The 12,652-nt window shown below is 44.6% G+C and overlaps 1 long non-coding RNA gene across 4 annotated transcripts; it reads right to left on the reverse strand.

Annotated features, from left to right (window-relative positions):
- Window positions 1–6,447: 6,447 nt before the first annotated feature.
- LOC143143200 (uncharacterized) lies at window positions 6,448–11,717 on the reverse strand. Of its 4 annotated transcripts, none has more exons than XR_012991055.1 (5): window positions 11,650–11,717; window positions 10,822–11,236; window positions 8,648–8,976; window positions 8,028–8,382; window positions 6,448–6,841 (listed from the first exon to the last, which is right to left on the reverse strand). It is a non-coding gene; the product is annotated as an uncharacterized LOC143143200 (long non-coding RNA). The 4 variants fall into 4 exon arrangements; XR_012991054.1 differs by lacking the exons at window positions 10,822–11,236; window positions 11,650–11,717 and adding exons at window positions 9,355–9,708; window positions 9,825–9,893; XR_012991057.1 differs by lacking the exons at window positions 6,448–6,841; window positions 10,822–11,236; window positions 11,650–11,717 and adding exons at window positions 9,355–9,708; window positions 9,825–9,893 and having other exon boundaries at window positions 7,116–8,382.
- Window positions 11,718–12,652: the final 935 nt, after the last annotated feature.

The following is a 12,652-nucleotide window of genomic DNA, read 5'->3' on the forward strand; positions in this document are numbered from 1 at the left end:
TAACTTCGCGTTTCGATCTTCTGCCTGGGCCCGTAGCTAACGTTCTGAAACAATACAGAAAAGTTGAACGATTACTGCTCGATTAAGATCGGTAAATAATAATATTTTGAGAACTGAAACGTGTTCCCGACATCGGCTATCAAACGCGTGGATCTCGTGTCATGGATACATTTTTTGATAGCTCGTTCCGGAAGGCTTTTTTGTCTCGATCCTAATCGTCTAGAATCTTTAACGTTCGGTATAATCAATGGTTACGCGCTATAAATCTCGACTCCAAACGATCGTGAAACGAGTCGATTATGCGCCGACGTAATCCTCGAAACGGTAAAATCACGCGCACGTGACAACGGCCCTCGACGTGAGAATTGAACGATTCGAAACACGAGATTGCGCCCAGACCCTGTTCGAGACTTTCATCGAACACCCCCGTAACGAGTGCACGGTGTGTCCGACAAGAACGTGACCGACATAATTTAATAATCATTCGTTTGCGATAAAACAAATACGATCGTGCTTATCCTACTCTCTCGTCAATTCTGTGCAGTTCAGATGCGAGTGTCAATAGTACTTTTTTTTATAAACGATCTGTTTCTCCAGTGAAACTCTCGTATCCGCGAAGGATAGGTTCCAAGGCCCCCGACGGATACCTGAAACCGTGGATAGTAGAGAACGCTATACAATACTGTACATATTGTAAATACCATTCATATTCGATACGTATATCCAGCCACAAACGTAATATAATTCTATTTCGACGTATCTGCCCATCTGCATTAACGATTCGTCACACTGTGCAGACGGTAGCGAACGATGAACAATACTGTACATATTGCGAGTACCATTCATATTCGATACAGCTCCGGGTACAGCGAGCCATAAACGTGAGGTAATCGTTCGTTTCAAAATTTGGTCTTCAATTCGGGTACGTCGAACCTTTAACGTAATCGTTCTTTTAAAATTGTATCCATTCAATCGTTCGTACGCTGCACAGTTCTCTACGTATTTTAAACACCATTCATTCATATTCTGTGCTACTTTCGTTTCGAAACTTTGTCTCGACTCTGAACCGCAAACTGTATCCTTATCTTTTCAAAATTTTTTCCATTCGTTACACTGTGTGTTCGCGGATAGTAACTCTCTCTATAGAGTATTCTAGATTCTGTATACTGTATTCTATGTACTGTATTCTAAATAGTATTCGTATTCAATGATACTCCGAATATATCGGACCGTAAACGTAATCTTTCGTTTCAAAGTATTTCGTTTATTTGTCGGGTGTGTCGCGGACCGTAAACATAATCTTTCGTTTCAAAAATTTGTCTCGAATCTCAAACGTGATCGTTCGTTTCAAAATTTCGTCTCGACTCGAATCTTAAACGTAATCGTTCGTTTCAAAATATTTCGTTTATTTGTGACGTGCGTCGCGAACCGTGAACGAAATCGTTCTTTTTAAAAATTTGTCTCGACTCGAATCTCAAACGTAATAGTTCCTTTCAAAATTTCGTCTATTTGTCACGAACGTCGCAAACCGTAAACGTGATCGTTCTTTTCAAAATTTTCTCTCGACTCGAATCTCAATCGTGATCTTTCGTTACAAAATTTCGTCTCGACTCGAATCTTAAACGTAATCTTTCGTTTCAAACTATCGTCTCGACTCGAATCTAGAACGTAATCTCTCGTTTCGAACAATTACATTATATTTCACGTGCATCGCGAAACTCAAACCCTGATCTTTCGTTTGAAAAAACTTCGTCTCGGCTTCGAATCGCAAACGCGATCGCCGTTCGTAAATATTTCGTTCATTCGTCGTACGCGTCCACGGGATCTGCATAGGACTTGGCGAACGTATCGCGGGCGCGCGGAAGGGTACGCGTTTGAAATTCCTGTCGGCGTGTAGCGCGCGGCCGAGCGGTTCGTACACGGGTTTTTCTTCCGGTCGCGAGATCGCAAATCAACGGGGACGTCGAACGAGCCGCGGTTCCCGGTGACGCGGCGCGTTTCTACGCGGTCTCTATGAATCGACGCTGCCGCGGCGCAGCCCGTAGATTAAGCGTAATGGTGCAAAGTATATATAGCCGGCGCGTCCGTGGATTCTTCTCAGCGGCCTCCGCCTGTGAAACGCCTCGAGGCGCCGGGGTTCAGCGACACCGGTGTACTCTAGCCGGGGTATATAGTGTCATTAGAGTCGCGCGAAACGCGTGTACTCCTTGCCGTGCGTGTCCCCGGCAACGTGGACACACGGGGATAATTTCGCGGAATCGGTCGGACGTTCTCGACGTTTATTAATGCTTTCGGGAACCGGGGGAAAAGATCCACGAGACGATTCCGCTTGTCTGTGCGCGGACGCGCGCTCGCGCACGCCGGGTCAGATCCTTAACGCGATCCAACTTCGCGGCTATTGTTTCGCAGAAGATACGTTCGAGCTCGAGGTAAATCCAACGCAGAACTTCGGACGATTATAAACTACTGTTTAGAATCTGAGAATAGATACACTATTGTCGAAGACCAATCCGATTTGTAATCAACCAGGTGATCCATTGTCGAGTGGATGTTCGAACTCGAGGTATCGGGTTGTTCGGAGAGTCGTTTGGTTATCCAAAATGGAGAATGTATAATTTAATGAGAAAAGAAAAGAAATGACTTTCCGAACAACCTGACAAATCCGACGTAGCATTTTGGACGATTCTCTTCGAGTTGTTGCGGTTGGAAAAATTAAACACTTTACGACCTCCTTGAAGAGTCGTGATCGATAGTTCGGGAAGCTCTGCTCCGAAGGAGAGTACCGGAGAAAGATAAGAATTATAAACTAACTCAATCCTTATTTTCCAAGTGACAAATACCCGAAGAGAACACTCGGAAGTGAGCGTTGGATTTTTATCACCATTGGTTCTACGGTCGGGGCGCTCGCTACGGGACACCCGTTATAGAGCCAGTGTCTCCTTCGTAATTACGCATTCCCGGTGGAACGTCCTCCATGGAGAACGAAGAAAGCGCGAAACGGCCGCTTTAGAACTAACAATTACATCGATCCCGCGCAAATATTTGCGTAGGTTTCACCGCTGGCGAAATACCAGACGCGTTTCTTTTTCTTTTTTTTTTTTCTTCTTCTTTTTCTCCAGCCGATACACCTCGAGGCTATCCAGTCTCCGGTTTCGTCCTTCCTGTTCCATCGGGGCGTCCACGGGCAACGTTAACGATTCCCGTGGCGAGATCCCCGTGATCCCCAGCGAATCTCTCCTTCCGCGGATCGGAGCAACGATCCATGAGGCAACGATGCAATCTTTCGTGGCATCGGGCAACGATCCATGAGAGACCCGGTTGCCGAGGGTCTGGCTTCCGCGAGTCCAGGACTACGATCCAGCTGCGATACCGAACGATTTTGTCGCGATTAAAAGGGTAAACTTTGCATCCGCGAGATCGCATTGTTCGTCCATGCCACGGCTGGAACCACGTTGTGCAACGCGGACGTTGCGTTAACCGAGGATTTCACGGTACCACGCTGGACACGAGGTGTCTGCAAAACCCGTGGGCGTCCGAGTGCCCTCCTCGAGTTCCAACCGGCGTCAGAAAGTGTCTGAAAGCGAACGTTACTTTTAAGTATCTGCTGTATACACCGTCATCGATGTTTTATGAAAAAAGAAACACACTGCGTCTTATTCGAGCCTCGAAGAATAATCACAAGGTGTCTGAAAGTGAAGTTACTTTTAAGTACCTGCTGTATACACCATCATCGATGTTTTAGTAAAAAAGAAACATATTGTGTCTTATTCGAGCCTCGAAGAATAATCACAAGGTGTCTGAAAGTGAAGTTACTTTTAAGTATCTGGTGTATACACCATCATCGATGTTTTAATAAAAAAGAAACATATTGCGTCTTATTCGAGCCTCGAAGAATAATCACAAGGTGTCTGAAAGTGAAGTTACTTTTAAGTACGTGCTGTATACACCATCACCGATGTTTTATGAAAAATGAAACATATTGCGTCTTATTCGAACCCCGAAGAATAATCACAAGGTGTCTGAAAGACAACGCAACCATCGATCGTTAGATTGTTCTTCTTCCTACGTCTACGATCACCGATATTTTTTAAAAAACGAAACACCCTGCTGGTCCATGGAATTTCATGGTCCCCCGCTGGTCACGAGGTGTCTGCGAAATTTGTGGGCGTCTGGGCGACCTCTTCCAGCCCTGTAGAACGCCAGAAGGTGTCTGAAAGTGAAGGTTACTCTCAACGGTCCGGTTGCCCTTCTTCCCGCGTCTACGATCACCGGTGTTCTTTTTCTTTTTTTTTACACGCAACTTCCAAGTTCCGAACGACCGAAAAGTCTCGACAATCGTGACAAATTTTGGAAAATCTCGTCAACTTTCGAGCGTTGGTACTTTCAGAGGTGTGGAACACGTTCGTTGCCTAGAAAGTTCTCGAAACTCGCGTCTCGAAAGTTCCGATTACCGATGTTTCAATTTATGCGAAGACAGAAACGGTGGGTGCATCGATCTTCGAGTATCCGGGAACGTTGAAAGGCGTCTGAAAGCAAATGTTACTTTCAATGGTCTCCCCTCTCTCTCTTTTCCCTGTGTCGACGATCATCGATATTTTAATCCATGGAAAAGCTCGTGGACGCGCGGTTTTCCAGGTGGACGCGCGAACCCGAGGCATACCTTCGGAGCACACCTTGTACCTTCCAGGCCCGAGTCCGGTGTGGCGTGGTATAGGTAACGGGTTCGTGGGGGCACGCGTTCATTTCGTATTCTTTTCGACGATGCGTCATCCGCCTGGCCAACTGCGGATAACTTCGATCGCCGGGGCCGGAGCGATCGGTTGCTCGATCGAGTTTCAAAAGCTCGGCCCGTCGAGCACGCAAACCACCTTGTAAGTAGTCGTGGACAACTTGTACGTTCTTTTTTTTTCTTTCTTTCTCCGCCACGTTCACGGCACCCCAGAATGACGAAAACGTACGATGACACCGTTCCTCGGTCCCTTTTGTAACGAATACTCGTCCCCTTAAGATCTCCCTCGCTCCGGTGTCACGAGCCAGGGTGTTCCAAAAACTGGTCCCGTGTTTTCCTCTCGAGCGAAACTTCTGAAAGAAACGAAAGACCCTTGAGTTGCATCCGCGAGAAAGACGGAGGTCAGAAGAAAGGAAATTGGAAGTAAATAATCACATTGACTTCTCAATCCGTACGAAGACGCTACATAAAATTTTATATCCCCGATTGGTTAGACTTTCTTATTCACTTCGAAGATACAGCAATTACCTTTTATAGCTTCGTTTATACGATTGGTATTTTTCTCCCGTGCAAGATCCACGCCAATAAACCTAGAGCTCCGAGGCAGTTAAACGAGAATATAATTATACCAGGAAATTAGAAACATTTCGATTACTGATCTTTCGATCCATGAAAGAGACCAACGTTCAGGACACCCGGCAACCTCGAACTTCCAAGCTTCGTCCCTTCGATTTTCATTCCACCCGGAAATATAAATTACACAAAATTATATTACCGATCGGGAGCAATAAACAACGTTCGTCGAGTCGCGAAGTTTCTTCCATCGACGCTCTACTATATTATCGGTTCTTTCGTTCAATGGACGTTAATATTCGGTAATGAATTACTCTCTACTCGCCTCGAATAACATATCCAGATACAATAAACAACGTCCTTCGAGTCGTGAATAAACAACATTCTTCCATCAACGCTTGATTATCGGTTCTTTCGTTCAACAGATGTTAATATTCGGTAATGAACGACTCTCTACTCGCCTCGAATAACAATGGTAGGAACAAACGCATTCAATCTAACGGAAGAACCTTTTAAATTTAAAAACGCATTACATAACTAATTTTTGAAACACTCTGTAACTAGAACCTCGTACCTCGTCCCTCCAATCTTCATCCCCCTCGAAGTATACAATAATTTGTACAATCTTCGCAAAATCATATACCGATCGAGATCCAATAAACAACATAGTTCGAATCACGAAGTTTCTTCCATCAACGCTCAATTATCGGTTCTTTCGTTCAATAGACGTTAATATTCGGTAATGAACGACTCTCTACTCGCCTCGAATAACAATCTTATAAAAACACGCGTTCAACCTAACGGAAGAACCTTTTAAATTTAAAAACACAATACACGACTAATTTTTGAAACGCCCTGTACCTAGAACCTCGTACCTCGTCCCTTCAATCTTCATCCCCCTCGAAGTACACGTCTTCGCAAAATCATACACCGATCGAGATCCAATAAACAACGTTCTTCGAGTCGCGAAGTTTCCTCGATCAACGCTCGATTATCGGTTCTTTCATCGAATAGCCGTTAATCCTCACCGGTAATGAGCCACTCGGTGAGCCTCGGCGTCGCTGAAAGAAAAAAAAAAGAAGAAAAAACACAAAAACTGATTGTTATTCGCCGTCGCCGAGTATTTCGTTTTCGTAGAAAAACGATCGGGTGTACCCGTTTTACAAGTTACTCGTCCGGTATAATTCATCGTTTAGCGCGGTGAGATCGATGCGCGCGGGGACGCGATCGCCGATCACGCTCGATCGAAACGGCGACTAACGTCGTTCGAGTGTCGCGGGCGGGTAATTGACCAATTTGCGAACGTGCTCCGGGCACGTGTGTACAACGACGACGCGTACGATCCGTTGATTCATCATCCGTGGTTACATCACAATGCGAGCGCACGCCTCGCGCCGTGCACCGTGCGACGACACCCGGTAATGTACTTTTTCCGTCGTGCAACAGGAATTCCTAGATCAGCTGGAGGTCGCCGCGGGATGGACGACAGGATCGACGATTTCCCAGTTTTCTCGTGGAAACGCCGCATAACCGCGCCGCCTGGAAAACATTCCGCGTTGATTTACGGAACGACTGGCCGGCCGGTTCGCGCGGACGTCGCTGTACGCGCGGATCGCTCGTACGATTCGTTTCATTGAACGAGCCTCGCCGTATTTAATGGAAAAGCGTAACCTGCGACGCGTTTCGACGTCACTTCGTCCAGCGATAATGACAATAATCGTACGTCTTTATTATGCGCGCGCGAGCGCGAGCGCGCGGACGGTAGGGTGAATAATAAATAGCCAAGGGGACCGTTAACGGGCCGAGATTCGGCGTTATTGAATCTCCGCCTCGTGGAAGCTTAATTGAATATTATACAACGATCGCGAACGTAAGACGTTACGTCTGTATGAACGTAAACGCGGTTGTCCGTTCCCGCGTCAAACGGAGAACGATCGGAGCTTGGAGACTGTCTACGGAGTAGTCTGTGTGAAATCTAATCGTGGAGAGCGCGTTGAGAAACTCGCCAGGGGAGTGTACTGTAACGTGTACTACTGTTTGTATATAAAGTAGATTTTTTTTTTTTTTTAAATTTGTTTTGTACAAATTTTCGAAAAGAAGCAAGAGCGCTCGAGCGACTAGCGATAGAGGTAGAGGTTTCTAAAAGTAATTTTTACAATCTAGGGTAATTTAAGGGGTACGATGTAGTCCTACGGGTTGAGAGCACCTAGTGACTAACGATAGAGATTACTGAAAATCATTTGTACAGGCTTGGGTAATTTAAGGTGTACAATGTTACAACTCTCTACGCGTTGAGAGCACCTAGTGATTAACCATAGAGATAAACATTGCTGAAAATAATTTGTACAATCTTAACTAATTTAAGGTGTACAACATAGTCCTACGCGTTGAAAGCACCTAGTGACTAACGATAGAGATAAACATTACTGAAAATAATTTGTACAATCTCGGCTAATTGAAGGTGTACAATATATTCCTACACGTTGAGAGCAGCTAGTGACTAATGATAGAGATTAAAATTGCTGATAATAGTTTGTACAATCTCGACCAATTTAAGGTGTAAAATATATTCCTAAACGTTGAGAGCACCTAGTGACCAACGATACCAAATACCTGTCCGTGCTGATGTATTAGACGAAACGTTCATTTTGACGAATACCGTCTGCCAGTTTCTAACGAAGCAAACCTTAGGTAATCGGATCGATCGATGTAGGAGAGTACCTACATATTAAACTCGATCCTATCGCTGGTTTCAATGTAACGACCATTATCGGGTGCTGGTCACGAAGCCTGGCTCGAGTTTCTTCAAAGTTAACTGCTCATCGACTCCTGGACGCATCAAGACGTATCCCCGGTCGTTTAAAACGATTCGAATCTGCAATTACCGGACAACAACAACGAGGTAACGTTTAATCGAACGATGGAACGTCGCGTCACGCGATCTTAAACTTCATTAGAGGGACTTTTTCAACCGTCCGCGGCTTAATAAACGTGATCGACGTTTTTCCATGCTATCGGTGCACAACGCGAATAGGAAGCAACGATGAGATCGATGGCTGAGCGAATGCATCGCCCCTCACCTGCAATGAAATCGCCAGAGTTAATCATTGTCCGAGGCAACGACCGGCGGAGCAATTAAACTACGTAAAAAAAAAAAAAAAAGAGAAAAATGAATCGTGGCCGACCTGGGGCATATCTTTTGCATACCATTAATCCCAACGCGACGTTGTTTTCAACGTGAACGCGGTAGACGCACCGTTCTCGCTTTAAACGAACGATCGAGCACCTTTATCGCGACGGTGGATCGATTATCTAATGCCGTAATAACCTTGATTATATAATTACCCCCGCGTCGCTGGTACGCGGGCATCCTTCGTCGTTTATTACATTTTTTTTCTTTTTTCTTTCTTTTTTCTTCTCTCTGTGGAATAACGATCCTCTGTGCTCGCTCGCGAAAACGGAACCCGCCTTCATCTTCATCGTCGCGGTTCCCCACGGCGGGACTGCCGCACACTACAATTACCACGATGAAAATCAAGGACGCTCTTCCTGATGCAATCCACGCTGTGTCAATTGCATACGAAAAGTTCGTGCGTGCCTTTCCTTTGTCCCGGAGTTTTTTTTCTTTTTTTTTTCATTTACACTTCGCCAGGCAACGCCTTGGTTTCGAGAAACTGAAACAGAAATTTCCACGGGATTTCGAATAATTCTGCTTGGTACGATCGTTTGGACCAGAGCCTCGATTAGAGTGTACTTTTGCGAGACGGTGTCGCATTGTACATACTAACGACACGTGTACGATATTAAGGGTAACGTTCAAGATACGTGTACAATATTAAGGGCAATATTCAAGATACGAACGATCCAAGTTGTAAACTCAAAGCTGAGTCGTCGAATTGGTGGACCGGGACCACTTGGATCGTTCCTCCTGCTGTGAACAATTTTTTTCTAATTCATAGTTTCAGCGACGACTCTACATACGCGAGATAATTACTGTTATAATTTTCATACAAACGCAGATTGTACTCGAGGTCTGTTTAAATGTCACGGACCTATGTCAACAGGAAAAATACTCGTCGCGCCACTCCTGCTCGCATCCTTCGACGACAATTATTTTTTTCTTTAATCCGTAGACGCGAGACTTTCACCGAAATCGGTGCCGGATCAGAGAACGTTTTCGAGAAACAGGATATTTTCAATCCCGATGCGTTACGACGTACTACGTGGGCAGTCCGAATGTCGTCGGGCGCGTCCCACGCGTACAACATTCACGTTTCACGCCAAATCCAGCATCGATATCTTCCTTTACGAAGAAAGAAACAGGAACCGCGGAAAAATTCCGTCGACGAGATGCGAAACTCGCGTCCTCCGGAACATTCCGCCGCGACGCGATATCCCCGACTCGGCTGAAAAGAAAAAGAAACTACGTATGTATTTGCATTCGAGACACACCGAGTTAAACGGTAGAGGTTTACGACCAGGAAGGTGACCAACGGTCAATTATGTTAAAAATTTCGAGCACCTTTCGATCTTTTTACGAATCTTGTTTAAACGCGTATACTGCTTTCGTTGAGAATTGTATCCACTCGTTAAATTGATAAGATACTTGGGATTCCACGTTGTGGTTGTCGCTCGTCGCGTTGCAACGTTCCACGATTATTTTATTCATTTGAACGGGACTTTCCGTTGTTTACAATTCGAAACGCTCGAGGACCGTTCACACCGTTGCAATGTAATATAATCGAACGTTTCGATGTCCGAGAATTGTCTTAGAACGTACCTTCTGCGAAATTGAAAATTATTCGTTCGATGCAATTGCTAACCTCTTTACTGCGTACACCGAAAGTATATGGAAAAGTGAAACTCTTGTATTTCTTTCGTTTTGTTAACTTTCCCTAGAAAAACTTCGTTGGTATTTATCGAAACGATCATTTCTTTCACGAGTGGAGAATGGAAATGAAAAACCATCGAGTACAGTATCGAAACTATCGATGATTTCCAATCATGGAACGAGTTTCGATAGTTCGTCTCTATTATTGATAGTTTTCGATAGTTTATATTATAACATCTGAGTTCTGTATTTTCCTACGTAGATAAGTTTTACCATTGTTTTAAAGTAAAATGGAAAACATTTTTATTAAAGATATATAATCCTTGTCGTAAATCGCTTTTGTGTACTTCTCTACTTCGATCGATATAACCTAATATTTTTGGTACAGTGAGACAAATGGTAACAGACGGACATTTACAGACGTAAAATGTCGATAATCCTATATTTGTAAATAAAAATAAATAGCTACTCGGAAATTGATCGTACTCGAAGTGTACACCGATCCTTCTAACTTCGAACTATCGATTGTTTATTCGAAACTAACGGAAATTATCGATGGCGGTAACTGTCGATAATTTTCCATCAATAGTGAGCAAATATTCACGAACGAACGTGCACATTCTTTCGAATGCATTCTATGCGTGTATTAATCCACGTATTTCGTACAAATAAATAAATTTATAAATACCTATCGTGATAATCCCGCGAGTATCGTTCGACTCGTTCGGGGTTATCCCACGGTTTCGAATTAATTTAATTCTCCGCGGTTACAAATTCAAAATCCTCGAGAAAATGCCAAACGGAATTCTCTGAGATAGAAGCGTCGTTAACGAACGTGTATAATATATCCAGGCTTCATCGAGTTATGCCCGGTATTAAACTCGCTCGTCCTTCCCTAATTAAATTTCTCCGCACGGCTTTCCTGGCTCCCTCGACGCGAGTGCCGTCAATTTCCATGGGGATTGCATCGAAATCCGCGTATTCAGCGAAGCGCGGCAACATCCACGGGATCGTCGTCCCGCGGTGAAGGAGATTAGGATGTTATTAGATCGCGTCGCAGGTTCCGTGGACGAACCGTTTTAAGGATACTCGCCGGAGATGGCCTGGAACAGGAATAGCAAGTATGACGTAAGCGCCCAATCTGCACACGAGCTCGTGCGCGCGCATCTGGGTCCACCGAGTGTCGGTGACTTCACCGACGCCGATCGTCGCGACACATCGGTTGCAGTCATCACTGCAAATAGCCAAAGAAATCGAAGCAAAGCGTTTCAGCTCGTTCTACGGCGAACGCACGTCCTGCGAGGACTCTCCTACAGTTTCACCATTTACCTTCGATACTGAAACGCAATAGTCGCCTGTCGAACGATTACGCTATTCTCAAGATTAATTTCTGCCACGGACGTGGCGCGAAACGAAAAAACGAGTATCGCGATTATGTCCCGATTATCGACGAAAAATCAATGGTAAAACGCAATAATCTACTGTAGAACGGTTACTTCAGAAATCAATCTCTTACATAGACGTGACGTGAAACCAAAAACAAGTATCACACGGTATCGATGGGAAATTTGTTGCTCGGTCAGGGATCATCCCCACCCACTGGGTATCTTCGACTCGAAGCAATAGAAATGATACCGAGTCGGTATTATCGATATTGTAGATTGTGACCCAGCATCGATAGTATTGAACGCGTAGGTATGGAAGAGAATCGATAACCATAATTCCGTAACAAATATCGATGCACGTTTGACACTTCTATGAAAGTATATTTCCTCGAAGATTTACTATTATGAAGGTTAGACTATCCCGTTCGATTCTAATATTTTTTACTCTAGAATTTTGTTACGTCATTTTTCTGATCTTCGACCACTTCCTACGAAAGATTCTCTATATGCGCTTTGCATATTGATAACAGTCGAACATTACTCGAGACACGACCGTACAACGTCCCAAACCCGTAAAATTAAAAAATGATTCATTCGAGGACGAAAATAGAACGGATCATCTTCTTTGCGATGCAACTAATGGAGCAACCTCTCGCACTTGAAAGTGACTTGAAAACGACCTACGAATGTGCAGGCGTGGCCGAAGAGATGATTCCCCGGTTAATGGGAGCGTGCACGGTATCGAGTCATTTCACCTTAGTCATCGAAAGCTATTTAATACACCTGACCCAACACGACTCGCAATTACTTCCCAGAGGTAATTTTCTCCGCTTCGCACAGTAGGAGCGTGTCGACGCGGGAACAACTCTCCGAGGATCTTCCATTACAATTTTCTCGCGAAAAGCGTGACCTAACCCGAGCGGGGTAACGTTGATTTTCAGAAACGGATGTTAAGCAATCGTCGACCTTGCGCACGGTACCTGAACCTGTTTTTTTTTTTTACGCAACGCGACCCGATTCGCCGGTTACTCGATCGGATAACGATTTTTCGAACGACGATAAATTAGTTGACTCAGCGCTGATTTATTTATACGCGCAAGACTTGCGCAACAACTTTGCGACTTTTTACCGTGG

This window comes from Ptiloglossa arizonensis, chromosome 2 (assembly GCF_051014685.1).
Source record: "Ptiloglossa arizonensis isolate GNS036 chromosome 2, iyPtiAriz1_principal, whole genome shotgun sequence".
NCBI classification, from domain to species: domain Eukaryota; kingdom Metazoa; phylum Arthropoda; class Insecta; order Hymenoptera; family Colletidae; genus Ptiloglossa; species Ptiloglossa arizonensis.